At 52.0% G+C, this 19,772-nt stretch overlaps 1 protein-coding gene across 1 annotated transcript in view; it reads right to left on the reverse strand.

The window, feature by feature from the left end:
- Positions 1-14,283, reverse strand: part of SYTL4 (synaptotagmin like 4) — a 54,750-nt gene extending 40,467 nt beyond the window's left edge. The window contains exon 1 of the mRNA XM_069985774.1: positions 14,176-14,283. The gene's annotated coding sequence lies outside the window, so the exon portion shown is untranslated. The remainder of the gene's footprint in view (positions 1-14,175) is intronic.
- Positions 14,284-19,772: the final 5,489 nt, after the last annotated feature.

Raw genomic sequence — 19,772 nt, forward strand, 5'->3', positions numbered from 1 at the left:
GGGCAGAGTTGTGGAGATGAGGGAGAAGATGTATGGAGGGCAGAGTTGTGGAGATGAGGGAGGAGATGTATGGAGGAGGGCAGAGTTGTGGAGATGAGGGAGGAGATGTATGGAGGGCAGAGTTGTGGAGATGAGGGAGGAGATGTATGGAGGGCAGAGTTGTAGTAATAAGGGAGGAGATGTATGGAGGGCAGAGTTGTGGAGATGAGGGAGGAGATGTATGGAGGGCAGAGTTGTGGAGATGAGGGAGGAGATGTATGGGGGGCAGAGTTGTGGAGATGAGGGAGGAGATGTATGGAGGGCAGAGTTGTGGAGATGAGGAGATGTATGGAGGGCAGAGTTGTGGAGATGAGAGGAGATGTATGGAGGGCAGAGTTGTGGAGATGAGGGAGGAGATGTATGGGGGGCAGAGTTGTGGAGATGAGGGAGGAGATGTATGGGGGGCAGAGTTGTGGAGATGAGGAGATGTATGGAGGGCAGAGTTGTGGAGATGAGGGAGGAGATGTATGGGGGGCAGAGTTGTGATGGCACAGGAGTGATGTAACAGGAGGAGGTATATAGCAGGGGTGATGTCACAGGTATATAGCAGGGGGTGATGTCACGGGAAGAGGTATATAGTATGGTGTCCTACCACGGGTGTTACAGTTGGATACACCCTTTGCAAAAGTGTGTACTTCTTGTGCTGTTGTGGTGATGAAAGTAGTACTAAAGTTCGCCACTAGATGTCACTGTGTTATATATGATTATGTGGAAGCTGCACAGCTGAAGGATTGTAAAGGGTTATTGTTTCTCTTTGCGTCACCTGGATCTGTAGACCAGTAGGAATCTTGTTTTCTTCTCTCTTATCACCTCTCCTGTTATTTATTCTATTGCGATCTTTCACCCAATCACAACGCACATTAGTTACGTTGGGGAAGTAAGTCACATGGGTGGAGGAGGTGCAGGAGTCTTTTGTGTTAGACATTGTGGGAGAAGGATGCAAGCTAGATAGCCCCCCGCCAGGTCCCCTACCTAAAGCAGTCTTAGCTTAGCTTAGCTTCCTTAGAGGTGTACTGTCTTGCGTCCTTCCCATAACAACCTTCTTACAAGTAACACTACAAAGCACTATGCTCTGTTAAACCCTATTAGGAGAGGACAAGCCAGAGACAACCTCGACCCACGCCGTGGACAAGCAGAAGTTACAGTGCAGGACAGTGTCCAAAAGAGCCAGGAACTGATCTAGATAGAGTTCATAGGCTTACTGCAACTTTGCTCTATCTCGCAGTGCGGGTGTCAGCAGTGAACCCTCATCCCAGGTAACAAGGTCTGGGGCCTGTGTCACCCATTAGGAAGGTTCAGCCGAGTCTAGCGGGCATAAGGTGGTGTGAAGACTAACTCAAAGTCAATACACAGGCACAGGTATTCTTCTTCTTCTAAGTATTCTACCTCATCCTCCAACATCCTGGCAGAGCACAGTACTCCATTGGGCCGAGACTCTCACAGCCAGTAGCCGATTATAATAGGTCTGTTTCGGCAGGAGGCCGGGGCCCAAGGTCACCCAAACAGACTTATACTTTCAGTGGTATATAGCGGGGGGGGGGGGGGGGGGGGTGATGTCACGGGAAGAGGTATATAGCAGGGGGTGATGTCACAGGAGGAGGTATACAGCAGGGGTGATGTCACAGGTGGCGGTATATAGCAGGGGTGATGTCACAGGAGGAGGTATATAGCTGGTGTGATGTCACAGGAGGAGGTATATAGTAGGGGTGATGTCACAGGAGGAGGTATATAGTAGGGGGTGATGCCACAGGAGGTGGTATATAGCTGGTGTGATGTCACAGGAGGTGGTATATAGCAGGGGCTGATGTCACAGGAGGAGGTATATAGCAGGGGGTGATGTCACAGGAGGAGGTATATAGCAGGGGGTGATGTCACAGGAGGAGGTGTATAGCAGGGGGTGATGTCACAGGAGGAGGTATATAGCTGGTGTGATGTCACAGGAGGAGGTATATAGCAGGGGGTGATGCCACAGGAGGTGGTATATAGCAGGGGGTGATGTCACAGGAGGTGGTATATAGCAGGGGGTGATGCCACAGGAGGTGGTATATAGCAGGGGGTGATGTCACAGGAGGAGGTATATAGCAGGGGGTGATGTCACAGGAGGAGGTATATAGCAGGGGGTGATGCCACAGGAGAAGGTGTATAGCAGGGGGTGATGCCACAGGAGGAGGTATATAGCAGGGGGTGATGCCACAGGAGGTGGTATATAGCAGGGGGTGATGCCACAGGAGGAGGTATATAGCAGGGGGTGATGTCACAGGAGGAGGGATATAGTAGGGGGTGATGTCACAGGAGGAGGTATATAGCGGGGGTGATGTCACAGGAGGTGGTATATAGCAGGGGGTGATGTCACAGGAGGCGGGATATAGCAGGGGTGATGTCACAGGAGGAGGTATATAGCAGGGGGTGATGCCACAGGAGGTGGTATATAGCAGGGGGTGATGTCACAGGAGGAGGTATATAGCTGGTGTGATGTCACAGGAGGAGGTATATAGCAGGGGTGATGCCACAGGAGGAGGTATATAGCAGGGGGTGATGTCACAGGAGGAGGTATATAGCAGGGGTGATGCCACAGGAGGAGGTATATAGCAGGGGGTGATGCCACAGGAGGAGGTATATAGCAGGGGGTGATGCCACAGGAGGTGGTATATAGCAGGGGGTGATGTCACAGGAGGAGGTATATAGCTGGTGTGATGTCACAGGAGGAGGTATATAGCAGGGGTGATGCCACAGGAGGAGGTATATAGCAGGGGGTGATGTCACAGGAGGAGGTATATAGCAGGGGTGATGCCACAGGAGGAGGTATATAGCAGGGGGTGATGCCACAGGAGGTGGTATATAGCAGGGGGTGATGCCACAGGAGGAGGGATATAGCAGGGGTGATGTCACAGGAGGAGTTATATAGCAGGGGTGATGTCACAGGAGGAGGTATATAGCAGGGGGTGATGTCACAGGAGGAGGTATATAGCAGGGGGTGATGCCACAGGTGGCGGTATATAGCTGGTGTGATGTCACAGGAGGAGGTATATAGTGCAGTCCATTCCCCTCTTCCTCTCATGTTAGCTGACACTGCCCGCGGCCTCGTAGAAAGCTCTGGAGGAATGAGGTCAGACCAGTACGGGAGCTCAGAGCTCTGAGGATGGAAAGCAGCAAGAACACATCTTATCCTGCCGGGGGGGGAGACATACTGGTGCACGTGGCTTAGGGTGACATTCACACACAGATCTGGAGCAGAAAGTTGTCCCATTCTTGGGGGGAGAGCGGGAAGATGCCCCATGATCTGCCCCATGATCTGCCCCATGATCTGCAGTCACCGGTCGGTGGGGCTGTAGCTTGGACCTTGCTCATTGCCACAAACAGCAGCTGATCAAATGAGACGGAACCAGCTGAGAAAGGCGAAAGAACATGGCTGCTGGGACCTGAACAGGGAGGAAACACAACAGCCCCCCAGGATCTGGTTGAGAAACCTGTAAATGGCACCACAACCTAATGTGAATGGGGTCTTGGCTCACAACTGCGCTGGAGTCTCATAAAATGGCGGGGGACCCAGCGTCAATGTGTCCCATGTATGGGGGGGACCCAGCGTCAATGTGTCCCGTGTACATGGGGGGGGGGACCCAGCGTCGGTGTGTCCCATGTATGGGGGGGACCCAGCGTCAATGTGTCCCGTGTACAGGGGGGGGGGGGGGGGCCCCAGCGTCAATGTGTCCCGTGTACAGGGGGGGGGGGGGGGGACCCAGTGTCAATGTGTCCCGTGTACGGGGGGGGGGGGCCTAGCGTCAATGTGTCCCGTGTACAGGGGGGGGTGGGGGGGCCCAGCGTCAATGTGTCCCGTGTACATGGGGGGGGGGGGACCCAGCGTCGGTGTGTCCCATGTATGGGGGGGACCCAGCGTCAATGTGTCCCGTGTACAGGGGGGGGGACCCAGCGTCAATGTGTCCCGTGTACGGGGGGGGGGGGGCCCAGCGTCAATGTGTCCCGTGTACGGGGGGGGGACCCAGCGTCAATGTGTCCCGTGTACAGGGGGGGGGGACCCAGCGTCAATGTGTCCCGTGTACAGGGGGGGGGGGGGGGGGGTCAGCGTCAATGTGTCCCGTGTACAGGAGGGGGGGGGGGGGTCAGCGTCAATGTGTCCCGTGTACGGGGGGGACCCAGCGTCAATGTGTCCCGTGTACAGGGGGGGGGGGGGGGGGGCCCCAGCGTCAATGTGTCCCGTGTACAGGGGGGGGGGGGGGGGGGACCCAGTGTCAATGTGTCCCGTGTACGGGGGGGGGGGGCCTAGCGTCAATGTGTCCCGTGTACAGGGGGGGGGTGGGGGGGCCCAGCGTCAATGTGTCCCGTGTACATGGGGGGGGGGGGGACCCAGCGTCGGTGTGTCCCATGTATGGGGGGGACCCAGCGTCAATGTGTCCCGTGTACAGGGGGGGGGACCCAGCGTCAATGTGTCCCGTGTACGGGGGGGGGGGGGCCCAGCGTCAATGTGTCCCGTGTACGGGGGGGGGACCCAGCGTCAATGTGTCCCGTGTACAGGGGGGGGGGACCCAGCGTCAATGTGTCCCGTGTACAGGGGGGGGGGGGGGGGGCCCAGCGTCAATGTGTCCCGTGTACAGGAGGGGGGGGGGGGTCAGCGTCAATGTGTCCCGTGTACGGGGGGGACCCAGCGTCAATGTGTCCCGTGTACGGGGGGGGGGGGGGGGACCCAGCGTCAATGTGTCCCGTGTACGGGGGGGACCCAGCGTCGGTGTGTCTCGTTTTACACAATCTGGGTATGTCTGGACGGAGCTCACTAGACCTCTGTACTTCAGTCTGACCATTGACCAATTTATGGAACACGTACACACATCTGAGCTGCTATCTGCAGTGGAGGTAACGCCCCTCGCCATATTCTCATGCCAAACTAGCCATGTTAAAGGGGTAGTGCGGCGCTGAACAATTATTTACTAAATAACACAGATTACAAAAAGTTATACAACTCTGTAATGTATGTTATGTTAGTGAATGGCCCCCTTCCCCGTGTCCCACCACCCCCACCCGTGTACCCGGAAGTGTGGTGCATTATACATTACCTGATCCGTGTCGAGCCCGTCCACCATCTTGCGACAATGATGTAATCTTAGCCCTAGACGGGGGTCGACACGGCTCAGGCGAGTATAGAGCACTACACTTCCGGGTACACGGGTGGGGGTGGGGGGGAACACGGGGAAGGGGGCCATTCACAGACATAACATACATTACAGAGTTGTATAACTTTGTAATGTGTGTTATTTAGTGAATAATTGTTCAGCGCCGCACTACCCCTTTAAGCTCCACCATGTTTTGTACACATTTGCACTAATGTTTTTTATTGTCGGGAGAGTGGGCTCTCTTGGAGGGTTCCTTCCGGTCAGAAAATTTGGTTTAAATAAAGAATTTATCATTTAAAAAAAAAAGTGAAAATATTAGTCGCTTAAGATCAATGTTACTAAAGATACAATGTAATAATGTGGCTATGTACAGTATGGTACATGAATCTATAATAAGGGAGGAGATACGGTGTATCCAGTGGCGTAGCTACCAGGGTCGCAGCGGTCGCCCCCCCACTCTCTTGTGACTACAAGCATTATTTTGCATGCGGTCACAAGAGTCCGACTCTTACTGCCCCCTGGCTGATGTGCGGCTGCCGGGGGTGTCCCGTCCTATCCCCAGCAGCGCGCGCATCAGACAGCTCCTGTGACTTCCGGCGCACGGGGAGTTCTCTGATGTGCGCTGCCAGGGATAGGACGGGACACCCCCGGCAGCCGCACATCAGCTGCACGGGGGGGGGGGGGGGGGGGGGGGGGGTGGAGGGGGCCATCTGTAAGGGGGGGGAGAGAGAGGGGGTGTTAGTCAGTATGTGGTGGTATTAAGTCAGTATGTGGTGGTATTAGTCAGTAGCAGTGGTGGTGTTAGGGCCCTATTCCACCAACAGATCTGACGACAGATTATCTGCCAAAGATTTGAAGCCAAACCCAGGAGTGGATTTGAAAAGAGGAGAAATCCAGTCTTTCCTTTATGACCTGTTCTTTGTTTATAGTCTGTTCCTGGTTTTGGCTTCAAATCTTTGGCAGATAATCTGTCGTCAGATCTGTTGGTGGAATAGGGTCTAAAGTCAGTATTTGGTGGTGTTATTTGTTACTTTTATCTGGTACTGTGTTTTTTATTGGTCTCAGTATACAGGATTTGGTCAGTAACAATATGGTGGTGATGGTTGTGATGTGGCGGTAACATTTCCTTCCTATATACTGGTAATATTGGTCTCAGTATACAGGATTTGGTCAGTAACAATATGGTGGTGATGGTTGTGATGTGGCGGTAACATTTCCTTCCTATATACTGGTAATATTGGTCTCAGTATACAGGATTTGGTCAGTAACAATATGGTGGTGATGGTTGTGATGTGGCGGTAACATTTCCTTCCTATATACTGGTAATATTGGTCTCAGTATACAGGATTTGGTCAGTAACAATATGGTGGTGATGGTTGTGATGTGGCGGTAACATTTCCTTCCTATATACTGGTAATATTGGTTTCAGTATACAGGATTTGGTCAGTAACAATATGGTGGTGATGGTTGTGATATGGCGGTAACATTTCCTTCCTATATACTGGTAATATTGGTCTCAGTATACAGGATTTGGTCAGTAACAATATGGTGGTGATGGTTGTGATGTGGCGGGTAACATTTCCTTCCTATATACTGGTAATATTGGTTTCAGTATACAGGATTTGGTCAGTAACAATATGGTGGTGATGGTTGTGATATGGCGGTAACATTTCCTTCCTATATACTGGTAATATTGGTCTCAGTATACAGGATTTGGTCAGTAACAATATGGTGGTGATGGTTGTGATATGGCGGTAACATTTCCTTCCTATATACTGGTAATATTGGTCTCAGTATACAGGATTTGGTTAGTAACAATATGATGGTGATGGTTGTGATGTGGCGGTAACATTTCCTTCCTATATACTGGTAATATTGGTCTCAGTATACAGGATTTGGTCAGTAACAATATGGTGGTGATGGTTGTGATGTGGCGGTAACATTTCCTTCCTATATACTGGTAATATTGGTCTCAGTATACAGGATTTGGTCAGTAACAATATGGTGGTGATGGTTGTGATGTGGCGGTAACATTTCCTTCCTATATACTGGTAATATTGGTTTCAGTATACAGGATTTGGTCAGTAACAATATGGTGGTGATGGTTGTGATATGGCGGTAACATTTCCTTCCTATATACTGGTAATATTGGTTTCAGTATACAGGATTTGGTCAGTAACAATATGGTGGTGATGGTTGTGATATGGCGGTAACATTTCCTTCCTATATACTGGTAATATTGGTCTCAGTATACAGGATTTGGTCAGTAACAATATGGTGGTGATGGTTGTGATATGGCGGTAACATTTCCTTCCTATATACTGGTAATATTGGTCTCAGTATACAGGATTTGGTCAGTAACAATATGGTGGTGATGGTTGTGATGTGGCGGTAACATTTCCTTCCTATATAGTGGTAATATTGGTCTCAGTATATAGGATTTGGTCAGTTTCAGTGTGGCAGTAATATGTATGATGATAATATTTTCTCTTCCTATATGCTGGTGTTATTGGCGATTACCAATAGCATCACTTGGTCGTGAAAGGAGGGGGGGGGGGGGCCAAGTTGACCTCTTGCCCCAGGGCCCAGGAGACATTAGCTACGCCCCTGGGCGTATCCACAAGGAGATGGCATTATTACTGGACATGGAGTAACAGTAAGTGTTGTATACAATGTCTGGTTTTGTATAATTGTAGATGTGGTGGTCAGTGACAGTCACCGGCTACGTCACCACACTTGGCCGTTCCAGACGATAATTGTTTCGTGTAATAACTCATGTTCAAAGGCAACGATCAGCCGACACGCACAATGTCACAATGCTGATCGCCGTCTTTCAGTATGTTCTAAATAAACGATGACGATAGCGAGGGTCTACACTCTGCCACTCTCTTCTCTGGGCCCCCTGCAGCTCATTGCAACCCGCAGCTCATTGCCACCCCGCTCAATGCCGGTAATAATAGCACAGACAATGAGCGCAGAAGGAGGAGGAAGCGATCGCTGATCGGACAGGTTGGTGCTCGTTTCCTCCTGTAGATTGGGTCGTGTAATACGGCCCTTATATCAGCCAAATCACACAGAAACCAATAAGTATAATAAGTATAATGCCAGAGCCATCTGCACGACTCCCGATGCTTCAGGAAAGGGAAGTGAAGGCCGATTCTAGAGATTTCTGCCAACACGTGTAATTACCATTTATTGAGGGCGGAATTACCGCCCCAGAGCGGAGAGCGCACAGAATGCGGCGGCAGCGCTCGTCCTGCCTGCAGGTGATATATAAAGATGCAGATCCCTGTTATCTCCTCCACTAGTGTCATAGAGACCCCCCCCCCCATACCGATGATGGAAGAGTAATGAGATATCCTATACACAAAGCCGCCAATGACCATTACAGTCACCATCACCTCAAGGTACAAAATCAGAGCCAAAAAACACAGAGACTATGAGAGAGCGAGGAAGAGCGTTCCCCGTCATCTAAATCAGCGATTCTCAATTCCAGGCCTAACCAAAAGGTCGTGTTTTGAGGATTTCCCATACAAAGGACACCTGTGCTAATACCTCATGTACAGAGTATGATTATATCACCTGTGCTAGTACCGGATGTACAGAGTATGATTATATCACCTGTGCTAATACCTCATGTACAGAGTATGATTATATCACCTGTGCTAATACCTCATGTACAGAGTATGATTATATCACCTGTGCTAATACCTCATGTACAGAGTATGATTATATCACCTGTGCTAATACCTGATGGACTGAGTATAATTATATCACCTGTGGTAATACCTGATGTACTGAGTATAATTATATCACCTGTGCTAATACCTGATGGACTGAGTATAATTATATCACCTGTGATAGTACCTGATGTACAGAGTATAATTATATCACCTGTGATAATACCTGATGTACAGAGTATGTTTATATCACCTCACTGGCGGAACTACCGCCGTAGCAGCCGTAGCGGCTGCTACGGGGCCCCGCCGCATCAGGGGGCCCATGACGCGGGCCCCTGGAGCTGACATATCCTGCAGCACCCGGCGGCTGAGCATGCCTCCCGGGTGCTGTGGCCGGGGGCCGGTCCCGTGCTCCTCCCGACCCGGAGACTCCTTTCCCCAACCATCGGGAAAAGGAGTCACTGGGCCAGGAGGCGCACGGGACCGGTCCACAGCGCTCCTGTCACCCACAGTCTGATGCGCGGCTGCCGTCTGATGCCGCGTCCTAGCCCCGGCAGCACGCGTATCATAGAGTTCTGTGTGGGCTTGTGCTGCGGCCGCGACTTCCGGCACAGAGACGTGTACCGGAAGTCGCGGCCACAGGCCCACACAGAACTCTACGATACGCGCGCTGCCGGGGCTAGGACGCGGCATCAGACGGCAGCCGCGCATCAGACAGGGGGTGACAGGAAAAAGGCTCGACGGGGGAGCGTGTTGTTAGGTGAGTTTTCTTTCTTTTTTTTAAACTTGCTTTCCTCGGTGGGGGGGTGGGGTGGGGAGAAGGGGGCATCTATAGGGGGGGAGAAGGGGGCATCTATAAGGGGGGACACCATAGGGGGAGAGCAGGCCATCTATAAGGGGAGAACATAGGGGGAGAGGGGGATATAAACGTACAACATTGGGGGAAAGGGGGCCATCTATAAGGGAACAATATAAGGGAAGAGGGGGCCATCTATAAGGGGGGCAACATAGGGGACCATCTATAAGGGGACAACATGGGGGGCATCTATAAGGGGGACAGCGGGGGGGGGGCAACATAAGGAAGCTATCTATAAGGAGGGGTGACAGAGAGGAGGGCCATATACTAAAATGGGATCACATAGAGTCAGCCTGCCCACTAAATGTGGGTGTAAAGGGGCCAATACAGATGTGCAGTTGGTAGAGATGAGGATGGTGACAGAGTGAGGAGCCTAATATGTCTGTCTGGCAGATTCTGTGGATTCGTGGCCCAGAGAAGTTCTTATAATGGCCCAGGGCAGATGGAGAAGAAAATGAAAAGGGAAGAACTCCGATCAGAGAAGACGTCTCCTGTAAGTCACCTGATGTAACTGCACTGTAATTTATATGGTGTACAGAACCTGTGTAGAGCTGAGTGTGTTGATGGCATAGTGGTCGATCGAGAGGGGGTGGGGCGGGGGGGGGGGCCCAATCAAAAGTTTGCTATGGGGCCCAGCCATTTCTAGTTACGCCCCTGTATCACCTGTGCTAATACCTGATGTACAGAGTATAATTATATCACCTGTGATACTACCTGATGTACGGAGTATAATTATATCACCTGTGCTAATACCTGATGTACAGAGTATAATTATATCACCTGTGCTAATATCTGATGGACTGAGTATAATTATATCACCTGTGATAGTACCTGATGGACTGAGTATAATTATATCACCTGTGCTAATACCTGATGTACGGATTATAATTAGATCACCTGTGCTAATACCTGATGTACAGAGTATAATTATATCACCTGTGATAATACCTGATGGACTGAGTATAATTATATCACCTGTGATACTACCTGATGGACTGAGTATAATTATATCACCTGTGATACTACCTGATGGACTGAGTATAATTATATCACCTGTGATAATACCTGATGGACTGAGTATAATTATATCACCTGTGCTAATACCTGATGGACTGAGTATAATTATATCACCTGTGATACTACCTGATGTACGGAGTATAATTATATCACCTGTGCTAATACCTGATGGACTGAGTATAATTATATCACCTGTGATACTACCTGATGTACGGAGTATAATTATATCACCTGTGATAGTACCTGATGTACAGAGTATGATTATATCACCTGTGCTAATATCTGATGGACTGAGTATAATTATATCACCTGTGATAGTACCTGATGTACGGAGTATAATTATATCACCTGTGCTAATACCTGATGGACTGAGTATAATTATATCACCTGTGATACTACCTGATGGACTGAGTATAATTATATCACCTGTGCTAATACCTGATGGACTGAGTATAATTATATCACCGGTGATAATACCTGATGGACTGAGTATAATTATATCACCTGTGCTAATACCTCATGTACAGAGTATAATTATATCACCTGTGATAATACCTGATGTACAGAGTATAATTATATCACCTGTGATAATACCTGATGTACTGAGTATAATTATATCACCTGTGCTAATATCTGATGGACTGAGTATAATTATATCACCTGTGATAATACCTGATGTACAGAGTATAATTATATCACCTGTGATAATACCTGATGGACTGAGTATAATTATATCACCTGTGATAATACCTGATGGACTGAGTATAATTATATCACCTGTCCAATACTAAGGAAATCCTCAAACCATGAGCTGTGGGTGCGGCCTGAGGCCTGGAGTGGAGAAGCTCTGATCTAAATGACACCTCCGCCTTTCCTGTAGAGATGTACAGGACAGTTAGAGGGCTGGAGGCCGTATCCTGCTGGAAATCACTGCCAGACCCACCTCTATCTATTGCAGAGAGAGAGAGCGCTGTATGAGAGGGGTTACGAGGGACAGCCGAGAGAGAGAGAGAGAGAGAGCGCTGTATGAGAGGGGTTACGAGGGACAGCCGAGAGAGAGAGAGAGAGAGAGCGCTGTATGAGAGGGGTTACGAGGGACAGCCGAGAGAGAGAGAGAGAGAGAGAGAGAGCGCTGTATGAGAGGGGTTACGAGGGACAGCCGAGAGAGAGAGAGAGAGAGAGCGCTGTATGAGAGGGGTTACGAGGGACAGCCGAGAGAGAGAGAGAGAGAGAGCGCTGTATGAGAGGGGTTACGAGGGACAGCCGAGAGAGAGAGAGAGAGAGAGCGCTGTATGAGAGGGGTTACGAGGGACAGCCGAGAGAGAGAGAGAGAGAGAGCGCTGTATGAGAGGGGTTACGAGGGACAGCCGAGAGAGAGAGAGCGCTGTATGAGAGGGGTTACGAGGGACAGCCGAGAGAGAGAGAGCGCTGTATGAGAGGGGTTACGAGGGACAGCCGAGAGAGAGAGAGAGAGAGAGCGCTGTATGAGAGGGGTTACGAGGGACAGCCGAGAGAGAGAGAGAGAGAGCGCTGTATGAGATGGGTTACGAGGGACAGCCGAGAGAGAGAGAGAGAGCGCTGTATGAGATGTACGAGGGACAGCCGAGAGAGAGAGAGAGAGCGCTGTATGAGATGTACGAGGGACAGCCGAGAGAGAGAGAGAGAGCGCTGTATGAGATGTACGAGGGACAGCCGAGAGAGAGAGAGAGAGCGCTGTATGAGATGTACGAGGGACAGCCGAGAGAGAGAGAGAGAGCGCTGTATGAGATGTACGAGGGACAGCCGAGAGAGAGAGAGAGAGAGCGCTGTATGAGATGTACGAGGGACAGCCGAGAGAGAGAGAGAGCGCTGTATGAGATGTACGAGGGACAGCCGAGAGAGAGAGAGAGCGCTGTATGAGATGTACGAGGGACAGCCGAGAGAGAGAGAGAGCGCTGTATGAGATGTACGAGGGACAGCCGAGAGAGAGAGAGAGCGCTGTATGAGATGTACGAGGGACAGCCGAGAGAGAGAGAGAGCGCTGTATGAGATGTACGAGGGACAGCCGAGAGAGAGAGAGCGCTGTATGAGATGTACGAGGGACAGCCGAGAGAGAGAGAGCGCTGTATGAGATGTACGAGGGACAGCCGAGAGAGAGAGCGCTGTATGAGATGTACGAGGGACAGCCGAGAGAGAGAGAGAGCACCATGCAAGGGGCGTTGCGGATTTCCCACACTGTGATGCCGCAGCACGGGACAGAAGGGTTGCGGGTTTTCCACACTGTGATGCCGCAGCACGGGACAGAAGGGTTGCGGATTTTCCACACTGTGATGCCGCAGCACGGGACAGAAGGGTTGCGGATTTTCCACACTGTGATGCCGCAGCACGGGACAGAAGGGTTGCGGATTTTCCACACTGTGATGCCGCAGCACGGGACAGAAGGGTTGCGGATTTTCCACACTGTGATGCCGCAGCACGGGACAGAAGGGTTGCGGATTTTCCACACTGTGATGCCGCAGCACGGGACAGAAGGGTTGCGGATTTTCCACACTGTGATGCCGCAGCAGATCCCGTGGGTTTTGTTGCATTTGCTGCAAATTACAGTAAAATGTTTAAAAAATAATTGTATTTAAAATCTGCATCCAAATCCACAATTTCTGATTTATTGTACTGAATGAGGTAAGTGTGCGGCGCAATGTTGTCTCCCTCCACCGCAGACCATCAGACAGCACTTAAAGGGGCTGTCCACACTGCCCGACCCCCATCCGGCCACAGACAAGGATGAGACTTCAGAATGGTAAATCCAGTAGAACCGGCTGTGTGAGGCGCCTGCGGCCGGAGCGCTGTACACATCTCTGAGGCCTCCAGCACATTCAGTCTACGGGCAGCTAGTGTTCCCTGCTATCAGCCATCTGTAGATTCAGGATCCCTTTAAGTGATTGAGCTCCACATCACAGACTCCAGATCCAGTCCCCTAATCCATCTGATCAGCTCTGGGGGCTTAATGCAGCTTTATAACCATCCAAACACAACAACAATAACCCCCACCAGAGCCTGTACCTACCTGCCAGCACACCGGGGGTCCCGGGAACAGGTGGCGGCGGCTCAGATACACAACAACAACAACCCCAGCAACAAGCACAACCCCCACCAGAGCCTGTACCTACCTGCCAGCACACCGGGCGTCCCGGGAACCAGCGGACCAGGAACAGGTGGCAGCGGCTCAGATACACAACAAACACCTGTGGGGTCACCACCCGGGGGTCCGGCCACACAAGCTTCTACACAACACCTGTGGGGTCACCACCTGGGGGTCCGGCCACACAAGCTTCTACACAACACCTGTGGGGTCACCACCCGGGGGTCCGGCCACAGAAGCTTCTACACAACAAACACCTGTGGGGTCACCACCCGGGGGTCCGGCCACACAAGCTTCTACACAACACCTGTGGGGTCACCACCCGGGGGTCCGGCCACTCACCTGCTCTCTCTACAGCGAGAAGGACGTCCAAGATCCTGTGTCCACAATGCGGAGAGCAGAGACACAGTGGCAGAAACTTTCCCAGGAACAGCTGCAACCAGCAGTGAGGGAGAGGCAGGCAGCAGCTCTTAAAGGGACCACGCTCCAATTTCTCTCAACAAAGAGACAACAACCACTCGGTGTCCTATTACACAACAGAACAGGTCAGGAACAGATGACTGTGGGCAAATACGCGAGACTGGAAGCAACTACCTGCACCTGGGGTAAATAGGGAATGACATTATTTATAAAAGAAAAAAGCCTGTCAATTCTGGGAGATAGGCTGTAATACAACTGCTGGATGTCAGTGAATGGAAACCCTCCTGGTTACACTGCAGAACTCGCCCTGATCATTCTCAGCTGACACAGCGCAGGGTTTGTTAAAGTGTGTGAGTTTTTCTCTTCTGTAGATGAGCAGTGACAACCACTGTGCATGGTGACAACCCAGACCCCACTCCAGGCCATCTGCCTAAGGCTCAGCCCTGGTTGGCCGCCAGAAGGTGATGGAAGTTTAACATGGAGGCAGTCTCTTATAGGGCCCGTGTCTTAGGGAGCCATACAGTATGTACCGCCCATCTCACATAACACAACCTTTCACACATCCTGGAGACATGTCAGGGTGTGCAGGTCTCCAATGATCATTAAAGTGAGCGGGGGGTAGTGTGCGCCTCTGTGCTTCACCCTCCAACCAGCTGCAGGAGACTTCTAATGGACAACATGTCCTGTGACTGAAGCAGTGTGCTCGTGGCCTCAGAAAACACAAATCCTGACAAAATGTCAGCAACGCGAGACGTTACTGACACATGAGCCACACTGCTGAGCATGGAGGCCTCCTCAGGACAAAAAGCAATCAGGTGGAGACAGTGAAGTCTATAGGAGGGAACAGAGCGTTGCCGGTACACATCGGGGATGATGGGGAGATAAGTGTGGAGTCTGAGCGTTGCCGGGACACATCGGGGTGATGAGGAGATAAGTGTGGAGTCTGAGCGTTGCCGGTACACATCGGGATGATGGGGAGATAAGTATGGAGTCTGAGCGTTGCCGGGACACATCGGGGGTGATGGGGAGATAAGTGTGGAGTCTGAGCATTGCCGGTACACATTGGAGGTGATGGGGAGATAAGTGTGGAGTCTGAGCGTTGCCGGGACACATCGGGGGTGATGGGGAGATAAGTGTGGAGTCTGAGCGTTGCCGGTACACATCGGGATGATGGGGAGATGTGTGGAGTCTGAGCGTTGCCGGTACACATCGGGATGATGGGGAGATGTGTGGAGTCTGAGCATTGCCGATACACATTGGGGGTGATGGGGAGATAAGTGTGGAGTCTGAGCATTGCCGGTACACATCGGGGGTGATGGGGAGATAAGTGTGGAGTCTGAGCATTGCCAGTACACATCGGGGATGATGGGGAGATAAGTGTGGAGTCTGAGCGTTGCCGGTACACATCGGGATGATGGGGAGATGTGTGGAGTCTGAGCATTGCCGGGACACATCGGGGTGATGAGGAGATAAGTGTGGAGTCTGAGCGTTGCCGGTACACATCGGGGTGATGGGGAGATAAGTGTGGAGTCTGAGCATTGCCGGGACACATTGGGGGTGATGGGGAGATAAGTGTGGAGTCTGAGCATTGCCGGGACACATCGGGGGTGATGGGGAGATAAGTGTGGAGTCTGAGCATTGCCAGTACACATCGGGGTGATGGGGAGATAAGTGTGGAGTCTGAGCATTGCCGGTACACATCGGAGGTGATGGGGAGATGTGTGGAGTCTGAGCGTTAGCGATGGGGAGATAAGTGTGGAGTCTGAGCGTTGCCGATACACATTGGGGGTGATGGGGAGATAAGTGTGTAGTCTGAGCGTTGCCGGTACACATCGGGGTGATGGGGAGATAAGTGTGGAGTCTGAGCATTGCCGGGACACATTGGGGGTGATGGGGAGATAAGTGTGGAGTCTGAGCATTGCCGGGACACATTGGGGGTGATGGGGAGATAAGTGTGGAGTCTGAGCATTGCCGGGACACATCGGGGGTGATGGGGAGATAAGTGTGGAGTCTGAGCGTTGCCGGTACACATCGGGGGTGATGGGGAGATAAGTGTGGAGTCTGAGCGTTGCCAGGACACATCGGGGGTGATGGGGAGATAAGTGTGGAGTCTGAGCGTTGCCGGTACACATCGGGCTGATGAGGAGATAAGTGTGGAGTCTGAGCGTTGCCGGTACACATCGGGGGTGATGGGGAGATAAGTGTGGAGTCTGAGCGTTGCCGGTACACATCAGGATAAGTGTGGAGTCTAAACGTTGCCGGTACACATCGGGGGTGATGGGGAGATAAGTGTGGAGTCTGAGCGTTGCCGGTACACATCGGGATGATGGGGAGATAAGTGTGGAGTCTGAGCGTTGCCGGTACACATTGGAGGTGATGGGGAGATAAGTGTGGAGTCTGAGCATTGCCGGTACACATCGGGGTGATGGGGAGATAAGTGTGGAGTCTGAGCATTGCCGGTACACATCGGGATGATGGGGAGATAAGTGTGGATTCTGAGCGTTGCCGGTACACATTGGAGGTGATGGGGAGATAAGTGTGGAGTCTGAGCGTTGCCGGTACACATCGGGGGTGAAGGGGAGATAAGTGTGGAGTCTGAGCGTTGCCGGTACACATCGGGGTGATGGGGAGATAGATGTGGAGTTTGAGCATTGCCGGTACACGTCGGGGTGATGGGGAGATAAGTGTGGAGTCTGAGCATTGCCGAAACACATCGGGGTGATGGGGAGATAAGTGTGAAGTCTGACCATTGCCGGTACACATCGGGGATGATGGGGAGATGTGTGGAGTCTGAGCATTGCCGGTACACATCGGGGATGATGGGGAGATGTGTGGAGTCTGAGCGTTGCCGATGGGGAGATAAGTGTGGAGTCTGAACATTGCCGGGACACATTGGGGGTGATGGGGAGATAAGTGTGGAGTCTGAGCGTTGTTGGGACACATCGGGGTGATGAGGAGATAAGTGTGGAGTCTGAGCATTGCCGGGACACATTGGGGGTGATGGGGAGATAAGTGTGGAGTCTGAGCGTTGCCAGGACACATAGGGGTGATGAGGAGATAAGTGTGGAGTCTGATCGTTGCCAGTACACATCGGGGGACACATAGGGGTGATGAGGAGATAAGTGTGGAGTCTGAGCGTTGCCGGTACACATCGGGGGTGATGGGGAGATAAGTATGGAGTCTGAGCGTTGCCGGGACACATCGGGGTGATGAGGAGATAAGTGTGGAGTCTGAGCGTTGCTGGGACACATCGGGGTGATGGGGAGATAAGTGTGGAGTCTGAGCGTTGCCGCTACACATCGGGATAAGTGTGGAGTCTGAGCGTTGCCGGTACACATCGGGATGATGGGGAGATAAGTGTGGAGTCTAAGAGTTGCCGGGACACATCGGGGGTGAGGAGGAGATAAGTGTGGAGTCTGAGCATTGCCGGGACACATCGGGGGTGAGGAGGAGATAAGTGTGGAGTCTGAGCATTGCCGGGACACATCGGGATGATGGGGAGATAAGTGTGGAGTCTGAGCGTTCACGGGACACATCGGGGGTGATGGGGAGATAAGTGTGGAGTCTGAGCGTTGCCGGGACATATCGGGGGTGATGGGGAGATAAGTGTGGAGTCTGAGCGTTGCCGGGACACATCGGGGGTGATGGGGAGATAAGTGTGGAGTCTGAGCGTTGCCGGGACACATCGGGGGTGATGGGGAGATAAGTGTGGAGTCTGAGCGTTGCCGGGACACATCGGGGGTGATGGGGAGATAAGTGTGGAGTCTGAGCGTTGCCGGGACACATCGGGGGTGATGGGGAGATAAGTGTGGAGTCTGAGCGTTGCCGGTACACATCGGGGGTGAGGAGGAGATAAGTGTGGAGTCTGACCATTGCCGGGACACATTGGGGTGATGAGGAGATAAGTGTGGAGTCTGAGCGTTGCTGGGACACATCGGGGTGATGGGGAGATAAGTGTGGAGTCTGACCATTGCCGGGACACATCGGGATAAGTGTGGAGTCTGAGCGTTGCCGGTACACATCGGGATGATGGGGAGATAAGTGTGGAGTCTGAGCGTTGCCGGTACACATCGGGGGTGATGAGGAGATAAGTGTGGAGTCTGACCATTGCCGGGACACATCGGGGTGATGAGGAGATAAGTGTGGAGTCTGAGCGTTGCCCGGACACATCGGGGGGGATGGGGAGATAAGTGTGGAGTCTGAGCGCTGCCGGGACACATCGGGGGTGATGGGGAGATAAGTGTGGAGTCTGAGCGTTGCCGGGACATATCGGGGTGATGAGGAGATAAGTGTGAAGTCTGAGCGTTGCCGCTACACATCGGGATAAGTGTGAAGTCTGAGCGTTGCCGCTACACATCGGGATAAGTGTGGAGTCTGAGCGTTGCCGGTACACATCGGGATGATGGGGAGATAAGTGTGGAGTCTAAGAGTTGCCGGGACACATCGGGGGTGAGGAGGAGATAAGTGTGGAGTCTGAGCATTGACGGGACACATCGGGGGTGAGGAGGAGATAAGTGTGGAGTCTGAGCGTTGCCGGGACACATCGGGATGATGGGGAGATAAGTGTGGAGTCTGAGCGTTGCTGGTACACATCGGGATGATGGGGAGATAAGTATGGAGTCTGAGCGTTGACGGGACACATCGGGGGTGAGGAGGAGATAAGTATGGAGTCTGAGCGTTGACGGGACACATCGGGGGTGAGGAGGAGATAAGTGTGGAGTCTGAGAGTTGCCGGGACACATTGGGGGTGATGGGGAGATAAGTGTGGAGTCTGAGCGTTGCCGGGACACATCGGGGGTGATGGGGAGATAAGTGTGGAGTCTGAGCGTTGCCGGGACACATCGGGGGTGATGGGGAGATAAGTGTGGAGTCTGAGCGTTGCCGGGACACATCGGGGGTGAGGAGGAGATAAGGGCCTTTATTTGCCGCATGCGTCACCTTGTTAGTGACTAATGGAAGCTTTCATCCCTGGTTATGGATAATTCCACAGGCGCTGATCAGACAAGGATCTGCAGGTGTCGCTCATTAGCTTTGCTCCACTTTTCTTACGGTTTAGCTCATTTGGCTGTGAAGAGAAAATGCACAGAAATTGACTGATGTCAGAGAAGAATGTGCTCGTCCATCCGGCATCCCTCCATTATACTGTTTTGTAATTTTGGGGGTCCACTGGTTCTTGTACATGGGATGCAGCTGCCAGGAAACCTTTTTTAGGGGGAACTCAGGTAATGTTCTTGGGCTAGGACCCCCCAGAGTCCACACATACAAGTAAAGTCAGTCCCGATCGCCCCATTAATTGCCTGACAGGATGGACACTGCTTAACGTGTCTGGTGCCATTCATCTCTTCCAGTGACAGCAGAAGGAGGAGACCCTGACCTTCCGATTACTGGTGACCCCCATCCATCAGGCATGTAGAGGTGATTATACACCTGCAGGACCGTTTCCCCCAAAATAGGACAGTGTCTTATATTAATTTTTGCTCCCACAAATGTGCTATGTCTTATTATCAGGGGACGTCTTA

The sequence above is a fragment of the Dendropsophus ebraccatus genome, chromosome 10 (genome assembly GCF_027789765.1).
Source record: "Dendropsophus ebraccatus isolate aDenEbr1 chromosome 10, aDenEbr1.pat, whole genome shotgun sequence".
In the NCBI taxonomy this organism is placed as follows: Eukaryota; Metazoa; Chordata; class Amphibia; order Anura; family Hylidae; genus Dendropsophus; species Dendropsophus ebraccatus.